This window comes from Bufo bufo, chromosome 9 (genome assembly GCF_905171765.1).
Source record: "Bufo bufo chromosome 9, aBufBuf1.1, whole genome shotgun sequence".
Lineage (NCBI taxonomy): Eukaryota > Metazoa > Chordata > Amphibia > Anura > Bufonidae > Bufo > Bufo bufo.
The window spans coordinates 21,816,764-21,839,191 of NC_053397.1; the positions used below are offsets into that span (position 1 = coordinate 21,816,764).

General features: G+C 42.3%; 1 protein-coding gene across 4 annotated transcripts in view; it reads left to right on the plus strand.

Annotated features, from left to right (window-relative positions):
- FOXP1 (forkhead box P1) overlaps positions 1 to 22,428 on the plus strand; it is a 655,361-nt gene that overhangs the window by 194,680 nt on the left and 438,253 nt on the right. For all 4 annotated transcript variants that reach the window (XM_040408625.1, XM_040408629.1, XM_040408630.1 and 1 more), the window contains exon 3: positions 11,679 to 11,763. The gene's annotated coding sequence lies outside the window, so the exon portion shown is untranslated. The remainder of the gene's footprint in view (positions 1 to 11,678; positions 11,764 to 22,428) is intronic.

The following is a 22,428-nucleotide window of genomic DNA, read 5'->3' on the forward strand; positions in this document are numbered from 1 at the left end:
TCAACATTGAATTTAATGTAAACATTGTAGATAGATAGGTAGTGTTCTATTTATGTCTGACTCAGTATAGACAATGTTTTTAGGTTGGATTATGGTTTATTTGGATTATTTTGTTTGATCACTAAGTTCACATGTCTATTTACAATATATATCTGTGTTATGTATCTGATACATTGTTTCGTCCGGTTCCGTTGGAATTAAGTTTTTTGTTCCCATATCCATTAAATTTTAGACGGCCATGCTCTATATGTGTCCGACCTCATGGAACATCCATCTAGATCAGTGTTTCCCAACCAGTGTGCCTCCAGCTGTTGCAAAACTACAACTCCCAGCATGCCCGCACAGCCAAAGGCTGTCCGGGCATGCTGGGAGTTGTAGTTTTGCAACAGCTGGAGGCACACTGGTTGGGAAACACTGATCTAGATAAAGTGGATATATTGCTTTGCCCCTGTGTTGTTGTCTGTGTGTGAGACATGATTTTGTCCCCATTGACACACACAGGCTGAACAGTTAGGTCTGTTGACAGGACCTTCCAGTTGGTTGTATCTTCATGTGTGCAAAGGACCTTGCGCCCAACACGTGATCATCATGCGACTTGATGACACATTATGCACGTGACTGACAGCAGCGCGTCATGGTGATAGCGTGATGACGTCATGGACACGCGCACTGCTATTGGCCAGACGCCAAGGTGGATGGGAATATGTCTAGCGCTATTGGACGATGTTTTATATGTTTCAGGTACACATTTATTTCATTATATGTTTCAGACAGCCTGATTACTGAAGAGGCTGTTTCTAATTGCACTGATGCATTGAGTGGGCTGAGCCTTCTAATGATTGGCTCCAACATGTGGTGGGAGAGGTCACATATCTGTATTTAACATTGCCGGTTTTTACCTTTTGTATACTTGACAAAGGCTACCGTGTAGCCGAAACGTCGCACTTTGTGTGTGCACTCAAGGCTTCCAATAAATGACGCACTGGATATGCTGCTGTGACTACCATCTTTCATTGCTGTTCCTGGACTGCTGTGGATCTGCGGTCCCATCGCGGCTGTTGCATTCCGGTTTTGGTCTAAAGGTCCGGTTGTGCTGCTCTTCCACTTTTTGTTTGTCCTATTTCCCTAAGTGATTGGCTCCAAAGTCATCTCCAAATGGGTTTGCTTTCCGCTAGACCTTTGGGCAATTTAACTCCTGCAGTTCCATCGCAAGAAAAATAATACATGGTGTCCATTGAAATCAATAGGCTGTCCGGGAAATGCATTGGCAGGCTGGTCATCCTCCAAAGAAGGAGATGCTCTCTTTGCAGATTCTCTCTGTTCTAGCTTCTTGAAAGAGATCTCGAATAATAACACCTGTTTGTTATCTCTATCTATCTGCTATCTAAACCAGAGAACCCTTTTAACTTCCATTATCTTACATAATCCAAAACCGTACCAGCCATAAAGCAAAAGGAGACTTTTGCTTTCAGGTCGCCATAAATGCTGACCGCACCCACCGAAATGGCTCACCATCTAAAGTGGTGGTGTCCCAAGTCTGTTGGGGGAAGAAGGTTCAAGAATCTTGAATTTCAACATGGCCATGTGTTGGTTCTCAGAAGAGATAAGCTACCACTAGAGGTATCTGTCAGTGACTTAGTCCCTTCTCCCTTTCGAAAACATATGCACACTTGGTCAAGAGCTCAGCATGTGTTTGGGAAGGGGAAGGGGGGGGGGGTCAGAAGGAACAGATGTCAACTCAATGATCTTGTGGCCAACATTGTCTAAAGTACATGACCAGCTTTAGACAGACACTATATCTATCTATCTATCTATCTAGTCCACCCCCGTGGTTCTCTATATGCAAATTGTCTCAAGCTGCAATAAGGATAGAAGTCCCTATCTCCTCCTTTTTCATTATATTACATGACCAGCTTTAGAAAAACACTATATCTATCTATCTATCTTTCTGGTCCATCCTCATGGTTTTACTTACGTCAGATAGAACTACTCTACAAATTATACACAAGCAAAAAAATTCTGCATCCGCCAGGTATTCCAACCCTGATGTACGATTGAAAATAACTGTGACTTTCATGTGGGTAAAAGCAGTTCTCAAAACAATCGGTGCAGAAATTGATCATTTCCAGCAGACACTGAGTAAACCTCTAGTGAACAGGCTGCGGACGTTCTTTGGTACTTTGGGGGGAAATTACGGTGGAGTGTTGGACCTGTGGACTTTCTTTTCCTGCAATTGTCGCTGACATGTTTAAAGTCCCCGCTGTCTCTCTGAGTCTGGTATCTGTCATGAGCTCAGCTCGGAGCAGAATCTAAGACATTGTTAGTGTTAGGCGGAACCGTGTATTATAGATTTCCAAACAATAACTGGTGTAAGCTGTCTAGTTTATTTAGCTACTTCTAGGAGGAAGTGAGGTTCTCGAAGAAAAATAATCTCGGATAGTGTTTTGGAATGCCAGAAAATTACAGATACGAATATAAGGTAGTCATTGATTGAAATATTTACAAAATCTGTGAAAAATCCTTAATAGCATGAAAATGCCAACGTGACTGGTGCCCCCGGATCAGATCAGACCCGACGGTCTAGTTAAAGTGGAGCTGCTGACTGGTCCTCACCTGTTGGTTCAGGTGTGCACCTGTACTTTAAAAAAAACTTTGGATATGTCATGGTGACAACATCCAAGGTTCTGATTGGTAAGGGTCCAAGTTTTGAGACCCTCATCAATCACTAAAACTAGGATAAAGAAGTGCTCACACAGAGCGGATGGGAGACTCATAGACTTTCTATTGGGCCTGTCTTCAAAAGCAAGGACAGACAGTGCTCTGTGTGAGCACTTCTTTCTCCTCGCTTTAGGCATCGGTGGGGGTCTCTTGGACCTCCACCAATCAGAACTACTTTTGATATGTCACTGAGACATATCAAAAGTTCTCAGAAGTACAGGTGCACTTTAAGGTACAAACCTTTCCTGGTTCCTGCCGATTTGCTATTGTTCTTTGTATTTTTTCTGATCTAGGTTCCTGGCCTTGGCCCTGTTCCTGGTCTTGTCCTCCTGCTTTGCTTGCCTGGCATTTGCAGTGTTTATTATTGTTCTGAGCTCTGGCTAGCACTTGTCTACATTTTTGGACATCTCTTGGCCTGAGGCTTCCTGTCTGCTATCTTAACGACAAACCCTGGCTCAGTTCCTGACCATGGCATTGTATCTGCAGCACCACCATCACCAATCGAAGCCTGCTCCAGGGTTGCAACCTGGGAATTCCATCTAGTGAAGTCTAGATCCCAGTGTATTGGATAAAGGCCTAATTCCAGGGACTCCCTAAAACTTTACATCTTGGGTTACCAGTGCCAGTCAGATTGCATCTTCAAGTGACTATTGTCCTTACTCTTCTGTACAGCAAACATAACAGATGAGACATTAACTTAGTTTTTCGACTTTAACTTTTTTTTTTCCGAACAAGTGAATGTGTTTGAGCTGCAATTCCAGACTCAGCCATTATACAGGAGTGGCACTGTTTCTGCTAAATAAACATTCAACCCCTTTGATCTATACCCATCTGACTCCAAGTAAAGTGCAAGTGAAACTATACAGTTTATATATGACATTTGGGTGCAGTCTGGAAGTTTATAGCAAGTCACTAACATGTCACCTTGTAACCGTGTCCTCTTGTTACATGAAAGTATCAGGAAGGGGTAACGTTAAATTTGTTATCCTTCAGGAAGCTAATCACGTTCCTAATGGATTTAATATTTACACCAGACTTGGCTCTTTCAGTAAAGGATAAGATCTTAAAGAAATAAACTTTGTAAAATAAACGGTGAAGATCTGAGCAGGTCGGGGGTTGTAAAAACCCTCGACTCCTCGCTCGGCACCTCGCAAACATTTTATATGGAAAAAAGACCCGTGTTATAAATAGACGTTTTCTGCATCACTGCTGACATCTGATCGCCACAAATGATAGCGAAGACTTTACAGATTTTTTTGTCTTTGCCTTTGGTGGCAGAGACTTTTTCAGCAATCACATACTTCAAATAACACAAGATTTCCTAACTTATTTGCATTTCAGCATGGAGGGGCTGCCCCTGTTGTAGGAGGACACGGGGCCATGATTTGATGATTAGCTTTAGATATTAGATTATACGAGATCACCTTAGTGCCATTGACTGTCTAAACTCTGGGTCCTCAATTATTTAACTTATTCTCTAATGACATAGATGATGGGAGTAGTCGTGCTGTTTCTATTTTTGCAGGTGACACCAAACTTTATAATATGGTACAGTCTATTGACTGACTTGGACAAACTTACTGTTTGGGCCTCAACTTAAGGTTCAATATAGATAACTGCACTCGGGGGCTAATAATCTGCATGAACCATATGTCTTAGTGGGAGTAAAACTCGGAGAGTCACCGGTTGAGAAGGATCTGGGTGTATTAGTAGATCATAAACTAAATAACAGCTTGCAATGCTAGTTAGCTGCTTCTAAGGCCAACAAACTTTTGTCTTGTATTGAAAGAGGTATGGACTTGCGGGGCAGCGATATAATATTGCCACTATAAAAAGCTTTGGTACGGCCTCACCTGGAATACACGGTTCAGTTCTGGGCACCAGTTCATAAAAAGGATGCCCTGGAGTTAGAAAAAGTGCAAAGGAGAGCAACTTAACTGATAAAGGGCCTGGAAGATCTTAGTTATGAGCAAAAATTTTACAAACTGAATTTGTTTAGTGTTGAAAAAAGAAGTCTAAGGGGGGACCTGATTAACCTGTACAAATATATAAATGGACCATAAAATAAAATATTGAGGGAAGCTATTCTGCGTAAAACCCCCTAAAAAAAACAAGAGGCCACTCCCTGGAGAAAAAAAAGATTCAGTCATAAGAGGCGACAAGCAGAATATTGAAGTGTTTATTGTAGTTTTTATCCTCTAAACCATATTATATCAACTTTTTTTTAGAACTCCCTTTAAAGGGCCACTGAGTGCTTCATAGCAAAGACCGAAATGAACACCCATCATGGTTCCTGGTTTTGCCATCAAGGAGACAAAGGCAAGGTGTTTGCTTCCTCCCCTACCCCCTTTCACTACTTTTTGGACTGGTTCCCCAACCTTAGTTTTTCAAACCATACAGCGCCTTTGTAAAACCCAACTCAACAGTAAAGTGGGTGGGACCAACAGGGACTTGGCTATCGTCTTCTCAAGGGCCACATTCTGCATGCATGAGATGCCTGCTGTTCTAGACAGCAACTTATAAATGTGCAGCTTTCTAATATCAGCCATAAATAAATGTATGGCTGTGGTGACATGACAGTGAGCGTTGTGGTGCCTCACCTCACCATCATGTCAGTGCAGCCATACTGATGGGTTTGAAGCACACCTGCAAAGGAGTATTTTGGAGGGAAGTCAATGAGTATTTGCTCAGACCCTTTGCAGAGGTTTAGGTCTGGACCAGCCTATGAGGAGCCTACCATAGCAGTGAAGAACAAATACAAGTGAGTTACAGTTCATGGACCAAGGAAAAATGTCTACAGCTGGCTGAACCTGTAGAAACTAAACCACCAAGCATGGGCTGTAGAGAACCTTCCTCCTTCAAGGTGTAAAGGTACAAGTGTTACCAATGACAGAAAGGTATTGTGCAGAGTGGCACTGGCCACGTGGTGGACAGGGATCATACTCATTCTGACAACACGTGTGTTGGCAGCATGCATGTTTACACGCCTGCAGCTATGGGTGGTCAGGATGACTTCCTTCACAATGGAAGTGTGCTAGCTGTTATTAGAACCCTCAGAGGCTCCAGGACAATGATCTACAGGAGGTTGGTGCAAGCCCGCAAGAAAAGCCTAGGGTGTAGCCTCCCTGAGACCCACAGCAGTACAGTTGGCTTGGGTAAGAGTCACCAGACTTCTTGAGTACAACCTGACCTCCTGGGGGAAAAGCAGTGTGGTATACTGTCATCTAGGCTCCAGAAAGAAGACTGCTAGTTCAAAAAACTGGAGATGTGTTCAAATTCTGCAACTGTTTTTCTGTTCAAGAATTGCATCCCACTATGTGTGCATGTAACCACCAAGCTTTGTGTACCACTGAAAGTGACAGTAACCACCAAGATTGATGTGCCTCTACGTGAGGCTTCTGATACAAAAGTATCAGCAAGTTTCCAGTGGCACCCTCTTTCAATTATCTAAGACCACCACATGCAACTAAAAGAAGCTTTCCTGTAAAAAACAAAAACAAAAAAACAGGACCCTATATTAGTATATCAGAAGTAAGGCCATTTTGTCAACGGGAAGTGCAGTCATATTGACAACCAAGTAGAAAGTACCGCGGCACTCCAAATCTTCAAATGATTTCCATATTTATTTTCACCAGACAAGCTGAAGATTTGAAGTGCCGCGGTGCTTTCTACTTGTTTGCTACTTTGGAGGTCCAACAGGCCGGGACCCAACACTGCAGGCACCGCCACAGAATGGACATACTGAATTTTTTCAGTAAGTAGTGCTGTCTTACCTTCTTTTTTTGTCATATTGACAACCAATATGGCTGCACTTCCTGTTTTCAGAGTCACTAAATGGCCGCCAGTTTTGTATAGTTATATTAAATTCACTAAATTACACTGCCCCACCAACGACCCTTCACAGAACGCACAAAATTCAGGGTTGTCACAGTATGGCAGCGGCAGAGATTGCATTCATTGAGACACCTCCATCTGTGAATGATTGCAAGCTTAACAATTGCAGCTTATGAAGGAAGCTCTAATGGCTTGTAGAAATTATTAAGATCTGTCTTGGGTCTACATTTCTATTTGCTATCATTACCTGTGGAAGTGATTTAATGTCTCCTATGCACTGCTCTCATCTTAATGCGCCCTCATTCCGCTTTAACATTCAGGCACCACACCTAACACCCATCTTTGCTTATTTCTTTTATCCTGTTTGCAGATGTCAGAAAGACTTACATTTTATGTCCAAATATCCTGTGCTGATGGATAAACGATTGCATGTGTAGAAAGCAAAACACATACAAATGAACATATTTATACAAATTCTGAAATTTGGCTGGAGAGTCCCACTTGGCTGGTTTCAAGACAGCTGAACAGATTTACAAGGAAAATACATGTTGGCATTGGAAACAGCGCTCTTTGTCAGAAGGGGATCTGCAAATACTGCTATGTAGAATAAGCATAGGGCCTTATTCATAAACCCTGGAATGGACGCTGAACACTTCCCAGCCTTTTCCAGTACCACTTTTTGAATCTGGTCTCTGAGAAACCAAGGCAGTATGGGGCAGAAGCCTCACCACATCACAAGCAGTCTTACATGCCTTCACTCTGGAAGCTGATTGGACATTTTCATAAAAATATAGAATAAATAAATTAAAGCAAATAAAAATGTAAAGTAAATATACAATAAGTGAAATAAATACAAATATAAAATAAGTAAAATAAATAAGTGAAATAAATGACAAAATAATTAAGCAAAATAAATAAAAATATAAAATAAATAAGTGGAATAAATAAAAACATGAAATAAATAAGCAAAATAAATAAAAATATTAAATTAGTGAAATAGATAAAATTATAAAATAAATAACATAAATACAAATGTAAAGTAAATAAGTGAAATAAATAAAAGCTAAATAAGTAAGCAAAATAAATGAAAATATAAAATAAAGAAGTGAAATAGATACAATTATGAAATATGTAGGATATGTAGGTAAAATAAATAAAATATAAAATAAATAAGTGAAATTATGTAAAATATATAATAAGTAAAATACATGAAAGTATAAAATTAGTCAAATGAATGAAAATATAAAATTAATAAGCAAAATATAAAATAGATAATTAAAATCAATAATTTTTTTACATTTTGGGAGGGGAAAAAATGATAAAAAGTATAACTACATTTTTCCTTTATTTTTTTTTCAAGCTGACCAAACGTGAAACTTTTTTTTTCTTTACATTATTTGCATTAGAAAGAGCTTGCACCGATTTAGTTTTTTTTTTTTTTTTTTTTGTTAGGAGATATTTTTTTCGTTGCTGTCTAAGAAAAAATAAAATAAATATGTAAATATTTTAAAGGGGTTGTCCATAAAACAGGACCACACCTGTCTGTGGGTTGTGTCTGGCATTGCAGATTGTCTCCTTTGAAGTAAATAGGACTGAGCTGCAATACTACTAGCAACTTGTGGACAGGTGTGGTGCTGTTTATGGAAAAAAGCAGCCATGTTTTTCTAATTCTGCACAACTTGTTGGAGTATATACTGCATTAATTAAATGAATAATGAATCTTAAATATATATATATATATAATGAAATGATATAATAATAAATAACGTATGTTTACATGATATATGTTTATAGTGTTCTTTAATCAATTATTTATTTTAGATATTATTATTTTAGATCATTAAATACAATTTTATATATGTATTTATATAGTATATATATATTTTTAATATACTTTATTTTTAAAATATTTTTTCACTGAATATTAAAAAAATGGCGGCTAATGGACATTGATTGCCTTAGAACTTAATACAAGGTTTATGTATTTGCAATTAAGGCTACTTTCACACTAGCGTTTTTACCAGATTACGGCAGGGCTTAGCAAAAAACATTTCCGTTACTGATAATACAACCGCCTGCAACCGTTATGAACAGATCCGGTTGTATTATCTTTAACATAGCCAAGACAGTTCCTTCATGAACTCCATTCAAAGTCAATAGGGGACGGATCCGTTTTCTATTGTGTCAGATTGTGTTAGAGAAAACGGATCTTTCCCCATTGACTTGCATTGGCGATCATAACGGATCCGTCTTGCTCCGCATCCCAGGACGGAAAGCAAAATACAACATGTTGCGGTTTGCTCTCCGGTCTGGGAACGCAACTAAATGGAACGGAATGCATTTTGGAGCTCTGCGTTCTGTTCAGTTCAGTTTTGTCCCTATTGACAATGAATGGGGAGAAAACGGAAGCGTTTTTTTTCCCCCAGTATTGAGCCCCTATGACGGATCTCAATACCGGAAAAATAGAACTGCACTAAAAGCCTGCTGCTACTGTGTGTATTTCAAGGTCTACGTTGCACTTAAAGTAAAACAGACTGTTACGTTTCACCCTGCCCTTCTTCAGTACTATAATTCCACTGCATCAATCCCCAGGGAGCGAAGGCCTGAGGTAGGAAACCTTGACACAACAACACTACATCAGGGCCACTACCACTCCCATCCTCTGCACTTCTTCCTGCTCTAGTATGAAATACCTGCCGTTTGTAGCTGATGAAGGGTCACTTGCTCTTGGAGACTTTATAAAAGCCTTTACTGTACGACTGACCTACATGAAATATGCAGATCGGGCTTCATTTACCATCCCACTGGTAGACCAACTTAAATCAAAACTTTTCTTAATGGGGATCGAGTTGTACCCCCAGGGGGCTTCTTTTTCTGAGTTTGGTTGCGGCACGAATGTTCAGTATCTTCACCCTTAGGCCAGGTCCACTTGAGTGTACTATGCTTGCATTATGCATCTGTATTTTGGATGTTGTGAATTTCGGTCCGTAAACTGGGACACCAAAATATGCATGCATAATGCACCTGGATACACTCCTGTGGACCTGGTCTAAGTGTGCAGATACTTTTCTTTTCTAGGTAGTTGCAATAAATACACTAATATTTAAAAAAAAAAAACTGCATCACTTTCTGTTTGTGTAATATTACATTTCACAATAAATATGAGGGCATATTTAAAGGGGAGGGGGGGGTTACATACTTTTTCCACCTGACTTTTTGTTAGTTTACATTTTCTTTAGAAAAACAACTCCAGTAATTAGGTAAACCTCCGGCTTTATTTCATGCTTTTATTTATCCTCATTATTGCAGCAGGGCGGAGGCGATGTTTTGTGCAGACATGTAAACCCCAGAGTTTGTATAGTAAAAATCCCAAGTGAAAATCTGATGAGTCCCAATTAACAGCAGCTCGCTGTATAAGCATCGGAGCCCATCCCAGATCCCTTTCTTGTCCATATTTTATGTTCTTTTCAGCACTTGCCAAGTGTAATTATGGTATTTTATACAGAGGAATATTTGTGCGCCCATTTATTGTTGGATAAATGCAGAGTCAGGAATAAGAGCGGAGTCTAATCGTGTCTGAAGCTGTCAGGTTTGAATCATCTTTATGTCTCAAACCTGTTGACCTTCTTACCTTTACAACAGCACCACTCTTGGCTTGTGGGCTGTTCCTGGCATTGCAGCTCAGCCTCATTCAACTGAAATGTAATACCAGACGCAACCCATAGAAAAGGGAGGTGCTGTTTTTTTTCCTACCTCATACAACCCTTGAGCAGCAGTTGGCCTTAATCTGCCAATTTTGGCCAGATGGGGCCAACCATGTGTTGAGTATGAGAGCCTCTCAATAAGGATTAGCAAGTTGGATTTCAACATGCCCAAACCTGGTAACGGCTTACTCCACCCTCACCAATCAGAACACATGTAGCGCGTGTATGGCGGTGGTCAGGAGAGATGGTGGTCGGCCAAATCAGCTATCTGAAGCGTAGGGCTACCTTAAGATTAAACTAGAGGGTGCAATTACTTCCCCACCTCCAATATCAATTACATTTGGTTTGGGGTTGAAGGAGAGAAAGACCTCTACCAACGTGATTACTTTTGGTCAGTCAGAAGCATGGATGTGCATTCTGTAGAAGGATGGCTACTATGGGGCTCTAGGACAGATGGGTCCCAACTCCTTCATCCATATGGGTAGTGTGAACCTAGGCCAGACACCATTCCTCTGCAGGATCTGCCATGTTAACAATCAATGGAATGGAGAAGATGGAGTCCCTTATTTAATGGGGTTCTCTTTCGGTTGGCCATCAATATCCGTTTGAATGGGTCGCTAAAATTTCTTTCATGCTCTTGAAATGTATTGCCTCTAACAATGGGCCCTTTAGACACTCCATGAATGATTCTCCCTCTTCTAGGTGAATGCTGCATTATATGAACCAAATCATGATCAAGATCAATGGTCTCCAACCTGTCCATCTCCAGCTGTTGCGAAACCGTTGGTCCGAGGACATTCTTGGAGTTGTAGTTTCTCAACAGCTGAAGAGTCATGGGTTGTAGATGAGCGTTTCTTAATGTTAATAAGCCAAGTACCGGTACCTCGGAAATAAAGGTCTTCAAACCACTCCCCAAGGTAATGATCATACACTGTGTTGCCCAGTTCGAGAACTGTGCATTACCCTCTAGGGCAGTGTTTTCCAGCCAGGTTTCCAACAAATAAAGTTAGAAGTTCCCAAGATAAAAGAGTTGTCACTTTTACAGTAGGCATAGCATAGTTCTAGTGGTTTTTCAGGGAGGAGAAAAATTAAAAGGGGTTCCCCAAGGGAAAATAGGTTGGGATTGAGGAAAACCTACAACATATTTGGAACCTAAAGTGCGGAACATACAGTGGAAGCTGTTCATTCAGGTTCTTCACTTGCCAGAATTGAGGACAAATTTCCTCAGGCTTTGACAGTTTGGTCTACTGACCAAGAATGCTCCATCCCTGCTGTAATACTATGTATCTTAAGATGGTCAAGACTAAGACGTGTTTATATCTGTGTTGTACAACTGTCTAGTGTCATCTCCAGCATACTGGTGGTGATGGATTTACAGTGGATATATGTTCATTGATCAGTTATTTTTCACTTCGTTTACAGCCTTAATGTTCATGAATTCCTGCGGTTTGTGAAATGACAATCCCCCAATACTGAGGCTGCTCCAGGAAAATGACAAATTTCTGAGGTGAGTGGGTTGTGGACGTTGATTATTGAATGCTTCATCTCTGACTGCTTTGTTAGAAAAATACAAATCTGTAAGAAATCTTATACATTTTATATAAAACCATATAAAGCAAAACTTCTCTATTCTGCAAAGTACAAATCACGCAAGTAGTGCCAAATATAGAAGGGAATAATTCACGGAACATGTTTATAGCCTAAAGTTGTCATAGACGTAACTGTGAGCAATATCTCCAACTTATACAGTATAGCCAGCCACATACATGATATGTTTATCCTGTGTGAATAGACCCACAAAGGACGGGTAAAACTGAAATATATATATGGTCAGCTTAGCTATGTAATGTAAATACATTATATTACTTATCCTCTACTGATCCTGTATTATACTCCAGAGTTGTACTCACTATTCTGCTGGTGCATTCACTGTGTATATACATTACATTACTTATCCTGTACTGATCCTGAGTTACATCCTGTATTATACTTCAGAGCTGCGCTCACTGTTATGCTGGTATCGTCTCTGTGTACATACATAAGATTACTTATCCTGTACTGGTCCTGCGTTATATCCAGTATTATACTACAGAGCTGTACTCATTATTCTGCTGGTGGTGTCACTGTGTACATACATTATATTACTTATCCTGTACTGATCCTCGGTTACATCTTGTATTATACTTCAGAGCTGCGCTCACTGTTCTGCTGGTATCGTCTCTGTGTACATACATAAGATTACATATCCTGTACTGATCCTGAATTATATGCTGTATTATACTCCAGAGCTGCACTCACTATTCTGCTGGTGCAGTCACTGTGTACATACATTACTTATCCTGTACTGATCCTGAGTTACATCCTGTATTATACTCCAGAGCTGTACTCACTATTCTGCTGGTGCAGTCACTGTGTACATACATTACTTATCCTGTACTGATCCTGAGTTACATCCTGTATTATACTACAGAGCTGCACTCACTATTCTGCTGGTGGAGTCACTGTGTACACACATTACTTATCATGTACTGATACTGAGTTACATCCTGTATTATACTCCAGAGCTGCGCTCATTATTCTGCTGGAGGAGTCACTGTGTACATATATTACATTACTTATCCTGTACTGATCCCGAGTTACATTCTGTATTATACTCCAGAGCTGTACTCACTATTCTGCTGGAGGAGTCACTGTGTACATACATTACATTACTTATCCTGTACTGATCCTGAGTTATATCCTGTATTATACTCCAGAGCTGCACTCACTATTCTGCTGGTGCAGTCACTGTGTACATACATTACATTACTTATCCTGTACTGATCCTAAGTTACATCCTGTATTATACTCCAGAGCTGCACTCACTATTCTGCTGTTGGAGCCACTGTGTACATATATTACATTACTTATCCTGTACTGATCCTGAGTTACAGCCTGTATTTTCTGGCATATAATAGAGACTGTAAATCAGGAGGTTACAATAAAGCAATTTACAGAATATCACTTTGTGCCGTTTCCACGTGATAATTTATTTAATTTATTAATTGTGATTGATCATTTGTATCCTGTAGAAAAGTGTTAGTTGAATATAATCTAGAAAATAGCCAGTACTGACTATAGATCTATGGCAGCGGTCCCATTGGCATATCTATGGGACGGACTGGAGATAGGAAGAGCACAGGAACTTGTGTCTTCACTGGGAAACCTCTCCCTTTTCCTCTGCTTGTGACACTGTTCATTTCAGCTGCACTCCAAACTTTAATAAAGCACAAAAGTCATTTGTAAGCATGAAGGTAGCTGTCTGTCTGCTTGTCTGTCTGTCTGCCTGATGTAGTAGTGGAGCCGGTAAAGTCAAGCCTTAAAGGGATACTTCCATAAGAAAGGGGGGATTTTTTTAACATTACTTCTGTATCAGTAATCACAAAGAGATAACAGTTCTCAATGAGAGAGTAAAACACGGGAAAGAGTTTATCTTCAAGGTAATCCTCATTAGAATAATAGGTGGAGGACTGAATTAACAGTTCTGGTTAGATAAGCATGGCCACAGAGGATCAGTGCATGGATTAGTGTAAAGTGAGAAGTCCTGAGCAGTCGCACTACTGGGAAAGAATAGTGGAGTTTTGGTTCTTTAATTGAGTCACCACCCCTGACTCCTCCCTGGTCTGACTAATGGTCTGACAGAGAGTGTAAAGAAAGCCTCTCTGGTTTGCTAAAAGTCCAGACAAACAGGAAGCTAAGGACTTTGGACAGTAAGAAGTATACATGGAGTGACTTAAAAAAGCTATATTCATCCACCATCCACCCATTTTTTATTTAAAAAAATAACAGAATAATCACACATGGATACATGACAGCTACAGAATAGTTTTCCTTACCACAGTGTTGCAGTACTAGGTCTTAGACGATTAGAAAAAACTTCCACAAACAGTGCCACGTCTCTCCACAGGTTTTGAGAGGTATTGCAACTCAGCCCAGTGGACTTCAGTGGACAGTTTTGCTTTAAAGGGGTTGGCCCATCGTAGACATTATAGGCATATCACTAGAATATATAATATAGGGTTGGATGTCGCACAAGGATATCTGAAACCCCAAAAGAGGTGCTCCTTACCAATCGAGAACACTCACTAGATCGCTGTATTGTAAGATAAGAAAGAATATGGAACAGGGTGAGGAAGGGGTGAACGTATATACCCCGAATTATGTCTGGTGCCACATCCCCCGCAATTTGTGACCAGATATATCAAAATCCATTGATCGAAACCAACCCGAAATAAGTGGGATCCATCTGTCATGGATGAGATTTGCAGATAGCTGGAACTTATAAATAAATGAGCGATTGGCTTGATCCCAAACTAAGGAGCTATCAGGTGAGCCTTATAAAACCCTAAGAGCTCTCCCTGACTGCTATGCACATACAAGGGTCTCGATGGTAGACGATTGCATGCCCACGTACCTAAGCCTGTGTGACACCTGAAAACCCTATAATAGTGAGGGGACACGACCACCGGCTCCCTGCACTTAATACGGAGGGAGTCAGGGTCACCTAGAATCAAGCAAGCAAGCAAACACAATAAAGTAAAGGACTTATCTGAGCAAACAGCAGACGCAGCCTCCAGCAGTGAACACTTCATCCAGGAAGTAGTATAAACCGCAAAGTGAGGCAGTATGAGAGGGAATATAAAGGAAGACGATTATGTCTAAATAAGTGACACCTGGCAGAAGGAAAGGAGATGAGAAAGTGAAAGATTACCATCAACAATAATCGGAGGAGGAGGCAAAGAGGAGGGTACAGTGGGTTGGACATAAGGTTTTAATAGGGACTTGTGAAAAACATTATGGATCTTCCAAGTCTGAGGAAGATCAAGACGGAAGGCAACGGGATTGATGACGGACAAGATCTTGTGAGGCCCAATAAACTTAGCACCCAACTTCCAGGAGGGAACCTTCAGTTTGATATTCTTTGTGGACAACCACACCAGATCACCCACATTCAGGTCCGGACCAGGCACACGTCTCTTATCCGCCACACGCTTATATCTCTCACTCATCCTCTTCAGATTACCCTGAATCTTTTGCCAAATAAATGACAAAGACGAGGAAAATCTCTCCTCATCAGGTAAACCAGAAGACCCGTCTCCAGAGAATGTCCCAAACTGCGGATGAAACCCATATGCACCAAAAAATGGTGACTTATCAGAGGACTTCTGGCGACGGATATTTAAAGCAAACTCAGCAAGGGACAAAAAAGAATACCAATCCTCCTAATTCTCCGCCACAAAACAGCGCAGATATGTCTCCAGATTCTGATTGACACGTTCGGTCTGACCATTCGACTGCGGGTGAAAAGCGGAAGAGAACGACAACCGAACCCCCAAGCGAGAACAGAAGGCCTTCCAGAATCTGGAAACAAATTGCGTGCCCCTATCAGAAACGATGTCTGAAGGGATGCCATGCAATTTAACAATATGATCAACAAACGCTTGCGCCAGCGTCTTAGCATTGGCTAACCCAGGAAAGGGAATGAAATGTGCCATTTTGCTAAAACGGTCCACTACCACCAGAATCACAGTCTTCCCCGAGGAATGAGGCAGGTCCGTAATGAAGTCCATGGACAGATGTGTCCAAGGACGGGAAGGAATGGGTAACGGGAGGAGAGACCCCGATGGCCGTGAATGAAGGACCTTGGCACGAGCGCAGGTCTCGCAGGCTGCCACAAAACCCTCAACTGTCTTACGAAGAGCCTGCTACCAGAATCTCTGAGCAATGAGATCCACTGTGGCTCTACTCCCCGGGTGCCCAGCAAGGACAGTATCGTGGTGCTCCTTAAAAACCTTGTGTCGTAAAGCGAGAGGCACAAACAACCTCCCAGGAGGCCAAAGATCAGAAGCCTCTGCCTGGGCTGCCTGAACCTCTGCCTCCAAATCAGGATATAGAGCAGAGATGACCACCCCTTCAGCCAAAATGGGACCCGGGTCTTCAAAGTTCCCCCCTCCCGGAAAACAACGTGACAGGGCATCCGCCTTCACATTTTTAATCCCAGGGCGGAACGTAACCACAAAATTAAACCTAGAAAAGAACAAAGACCATCTGGCCTGTCTCGGGTTCAGACGCTTAGCCGATTCCAAGTAGGCCAGATTCTTATGGTCGGTAAACACGGTAGTAGGGTGTCTGGCTCCCTCTAACCAATGGCGCCATTCCTCAAAAGCTAATTTGATGGCCAACAACTCCCTATCTGCCACATCGTAATTTCTCTCTGCAGATGATAGTTTCCTTGAGAAAAAGGCACACGGTTGCCATTTGGCAGGAGAGGAACCCTGAGACAAGACCGCACCCACACCCACCTCGGAAGCATCCACCTCAACAATAAAAGGTAGAGAGACATCAGGTTGTACCAAAATGGGAGCGGAAGCAAAACTCTCTAATAGTAGAAAAGGCTTTAAGCGCATCTACCGACCATGAGGAAAAATCCACCCCCTTTTTAGTCATATCAGTGAGTGGCTTAACAACAGAGGAATAATTCAAAATGAACTTTCTGTAATAATTGGCAAAACCCCAAAACCGCATCAGCGCCTTCTGATTCTCAGGAAGCTCCCAATCAAGCACAGCGCGGACCTTCTCGGGGTCCATCCGAAAACCAGAAGCAGAGAGAAGAATCGATGGTAGACGATTGCATGCCCACGTACCTAAGCCTGTGTGACACCTGAAAACCCTATAATAGTGAAGGGACACGACCACCGGCTCCCTGCACTTAATACGGATGGAGTCAGGGTCACCTAGAATCAAGCCAGCAAGCAAACACAATAAAGTGAAGGACTTATCTGAGCAGACGCAGCCTCCAGCAGTGAACACTTTATCCAGGAAGTAGTATAAACCGCAAAGTGAGGCAGTATGGGAGGGAATATAAAGGAAGACGATTATGTCTAAATAAGTGACATCTGGCAGAAGGAAAAGAGATGAGAAAGTGAAACCAAAACAAAGAACATCATACAAGAGGTAGAGAAGAACGTCTGCCAGACCTTCTCACAGAAGTGGCGGTGACACCATCATCTTCGAAAGTTACCTGCGCGATTTGACGGCCAACACAGAAAGGGACCTGGACATCACTGGCCCACGTGTTGAACAGCAGCCCGCCAGCGTGGTCTTCATTAGAAGAAATAACTCCCGATACCGTAGTGCGACAACATTACTGGCACAGCGCTGTGAGCAACAATATCCCAAGGTTCGGTAAAGTCTGATTCGATGGAAGCCGGATTAAAGGTAACTCATTAACCGCTTGCAAGCTGAAAGTAGCGGGACGCCGGTCTGCTCAGGAGAGTTTTAAACAAAAATCAACAAAAATTAGCATTTATAGGACGGATTGGTTTTGGTGGAATAAGTTGAAGAACTTTTAAGTCTCATTATCGATTGTTAGTATTGGATTTAACATTGACCTCCGATTTATTGCAGTTTGGCCCTTTTTTCAATACCATCGCTATATTGCTATTGGGACTGCTTATTATTAATTCGATCATATTTTGCTGCTATTTAGATATATCGACTGTTGTTACTAACCAAGATTTTATATGTTATATATGGTTTTATAGTAAGGTCCATTGTTTAAAATATTTAGTATAACAATAAAAATATACATTTCTTGCATCTCCTTATGGTCCGAAATTTCTGAGAGTGCCCTGTTCCATATTCTTTTTTATCACTAGAATATGCCAGAAATCTCATGGATGGGTCCACCTCTGGGACCTGCTCCTGTTTCCAGAACGGATCCCCCGGACGTAAGGAGAGCATTGACTAGGAGAGCTCTCAACTACTTTGAGAATTCCTATAGAAATTAATGAGAGAGCACACTGCACATGCATGGCCACCTCTCTATTCACCACAATGGGACTGCCGGAAATAGCTGAGACAGCGCTCAGCTAGTTTGGGAACTCCCCTGGCGGTGAAAGGAGGGTGGTTGTGCTTGCGTGGTCAGCTCTCCTTCACTTTTGCGGGCGTCGTTCTGGAGATAGGAGCTGATCCTTAGAGGTGGGACATGCACCTTTCTGAGATTGCTGGCATACTCTAGTGATATGCGTTCAATGTCTGAGATGGAAATTGTCCTTTAAAGGGATTGTATCATTAGGTCTTGTGGACATAAAAGAGGGAATCCTTCCTCTTGGGTCCCCTTTATTAACCAAAGCAATGGCTTCAGCTCTGGAGGACTCAGCAGAACCATATTTTCTTGGTTCCCTTGAATAAGCTCCACGTAATGCCACATTTCTCTCGCGGCAGCACCTGCAGCTTCCCTCTATCTGATCCGCAAAACACGGATACTGGCCGTATTCGTTCCGCTTTTTGGGGAACGGAATGTCCTGCCCTCTGTAAAACTGTCCTATCCTTGTCCACAAAACGGACACGTATAGGACATGTGACCTTTTTTTATTTGCGGGGCCGTGGAACAGACATACTGTATGGATGCGGCCCCATTGAAGTGAATGTGTCCGCATACGATCCGCAAATAATGCAAATCAGATGCAGACCAAAACCCATGGGTGTGTGCATGAGCCAAATTTTTCAGTATGCCTAAAGAACATTAGGAGATTCCCTGATATTTTTGGGCCTTGCCCCCAGCAGCGGTTGGATTTTTGCCTAGAAGTCATCCTGGACCAGGAGGTTGATAGAAGCTCCTAATAGCGGGGATCGATGCCGCTGCTGTTTTTGTGTATTTTCTTGAGTTAATCACTTTTCCTGCTTCTCTAATTCATTAGAGTAGCGTTCTTTATTGTAACTAATTAAGTGTAATTTCACACATTGCATTCTGTAATTAGTGTGACTCATACTTGGTAATAACCCCTCAATGGTTTTTAAACCAAAGACATAGAACCACACAAATAAGTCGATCCTGCGAGCACGCTTCATTAACACCGTGGGGTCCACGCATCCACACGCTGGAACGTACTTCGCTGTGTGAACCCGTGTTTGTTCTCTTCGTTTGCATCCACATTACACTTGCTAATAAAGCTTGACGTATTTGCTTAATATCTTAACAAAGGTTTTAACACCGTTTTCAAGCGCAACGGAAATTTTTACACATGAGGGTCACTCGCAACAACGGTATCTGTACGTATCGTAGAATTGTATTTCTTTTTACGCAGTATATTTCTGTTAAATATTTGAGAAGTATAAATACAGTAGTCTGCCCCTATTTGTGAAGGACGGATTTAACAATGTTAGTTTGCACTGGAAAGAAATAAAGTTAAAATAAAAAAAATTTAAAAAGTGTTACGGCAGTGGGTGTGGAACCACTGTGTCGACCGAACAGATTTGTCTTACGGCTGCTCCTAAGGGCATTATCCTTCCAGTCCCCTAGTTTTCACCTTTTAACCCCTATACAGGGACATGGCTTCACTGCGGGGAAACCACCAGGCCGCTACCTCCTGGAGCTGACCCACGGGGGTCAAGAGACAACGATTCAGATTATCGAGGAATCAGTCAAAACCATAGTCAGGGACAGGGTGAGGTCAGGGCAAGTTGAGTACATGCTATCATAGCCAGGGGTAAGGACGGGCAGCTCGGGGTCAGTACAGAGTTCAGGCATAGGTCAGGTCAGGCAGAAAATGGTTCAAATCCGGGAAACAGACAGAAGTCAGTACACAGGCAGGCAAGAGTATAACAGAACGCTTTAGCAGGACACTAGCAGACTAGAGAACCTAATGCTTAGGCACCCTCCCACAGTGCCTTAAATACCACAAAGTGGCCAGCCATAGGCTGGTGAAGATTAGTGTGTGCGTGCTAGCCCTTTAAGATCCAGATGGAGTGTGTGTGCATACCCTAAGGGCCACAGCATGCTTGGAGAGACAGAACTACACCAGTGATCAGCCCACTAGGAAGGTGAGGAGAGGAGAAGGCAGGTCAGTGCAGCCGGGACCCGGAACCAGTGAGCATTGCCAAGGAGGCTCTCCCCAGGCAAACAAGAAACAGAAGGGTCCTAATGGAGGAGAACTCTGGGACATGCTTATTGTTATTTATGCTTATTACATACTAATATCAATTATGTAAACCCGTTTAGTCAATTATTAAGTCAGAGAACAATTTTCTAATATTTAGGATTTCAGTCTTCCAAACGAAAAGGTCCTTTTACATCCCCCAGTTTTGGACCATAACGAGCACTGATTGATGATGAAATGAATTTATCAACACTCATTTAAGAGGCCTTTACACAGGCTGATGGTAAGTGCATGGGAGATGAATGATCATTACTACGATCATTCATCCCCATACTTTTACATTATGTGGGCAGCACATCACGTTAACACTGGGAAATGTGTTGTTGCCTAGGGAGCATGTTCATTCCCTATTATTGGCCTGATCACCTGTCACTGTAATAGTAAAAGGGCCCTTAGTCAATACATTAAGGTGCGTTGTGACATATTTTTTTAGTTTTCCAGGGTAACCAAGCGATTTTAAATTTAAAGGGATTGTCCGGGTTGAGAGCAGCACCTGGACATACCCACATTTTCACCCAGGTGGCTCCTCTGAGATTTCATTCTCCGATGCTCTTCCTTGCCCTGCCTATGCCTAGCAGTCCCTATGGAGATCCCAGTATGTCACCAGATCTCCAAAAAATGTTTTTGCCCTGCGCGATTCATTTCATGCTATGATGCTCATATAATGGGGGCCCGAGGTGTGAAGATGGGGATATATCCGGATTCAGCTGTGAACCCGGACAACTCCTTTAATGCATCTATGAATTGTTGACTTTTTTCTACAGATTATAGTTTACGGGAATTATTCTTCATTCTTCTTCTGTTTAGGGTTCTTTGTAATTCTTTGTAATTTTGACAAAAGAGTTTCCACTATTAATACACCAAGATTAAAGGGGTTATCCGATTTCAGAAACATCCCCCTCATGTGCTGGGCCCCTCACAGGGAATATACTTACCCCGCTCCCTGCACCGCTCCTTGTCCCCGCACCACTGCTGTTGCTTCCAATGGCAGGCGGAGACGGGGACGAGCCTCTCTAGTGTCACCCGTGGCAGAGGATTTCGGCAGGCAGTTCCGGCAACGGGTGGGCCACGGGCCGCCTCATACCCCAACCAGTAAACTGTGTCTTGTGCAGAGTAGACATAGGGGGTGGGGCCTTCCTTGCTCTCCGGGCCCCCCTGTGACGCTGGCCCCATAGCAACGGCGTGGTCTGACTATATTGGCAGTACGCCACTGCTAAGGGTGTTGTCCTGGCAGTCTCCTGGTTTTCACCCTTTAACTCCTATTCAGGGATCTGGTCTTTGCTGCAGGGGAACCACCAGGCCAATATCTCTTGAAATAGTCCTGATGTTGTTGGCAGCTGACCCACAGGTGTCAGAGACATTGGTGCAAAGCATAGAGAAGTCAGGTAATATTCATAGCCAGCTAACAAGCTAAGGTCAGGGCAGGCAGAGCTTGTGCATATACGAGAGACTAGTCCGTGGTCAGGGCAGGCAACTATGGATCAATAGAGGGGAAAAGGTTTAAAAGTAATATCAGGAAGTATTACTTTACTGAGAGAGTAGTGGATGCATGGAATAGCCTTCCTGCAGAAGTGGTAGCTGCAAATACAGTGAAGGAGTTTAAGCATGCATGGGATAGGCATAAGGACATCCTTCATATAAGATAGGGCCGGGGGCTATCCATAGTATTCAGTATATTGGGCAGACTAGATGGGCCAAATGGTTCTTATCTGCCGACACATTGTATGTATCTATGTAATATGAGAGAAAGGCTTAGGACAGCGGAGGGTAAAAGTCACTAGCACAGGCAGAGGCTTGATACATGGGCAGACACTCAGAAGAGCACAACTTCACTGGTAGCTAACGAACTAGGAAACCTATTGCTCAGGCACCTTTCCCAGTTGAAAGGAGTCTTAAGAACCCACAGATGTTCAGCAAATTGCCGATGAAAATGCAGCAGGTTTGCTGGCCTTTTAAGAGCCGGGTGTGTGCACCCTACAGGACAGATAAAGAGACCTAGCAACCAAGCACAGGTCTGGAGACCGAGGACTGCGGCGAAAGACTCTGCCAGAGGAAGACTGGCAGGGACTGGCCATTGGGCAACATCAGGAGGGTGAGTGATGTGGCGCCCATGCCTTCCTCAAATAGTGGGACAATGGTGAGTGCAGTGCCACCAGCAGATACTTTGTTAATACTATGATGAAAAAATGATG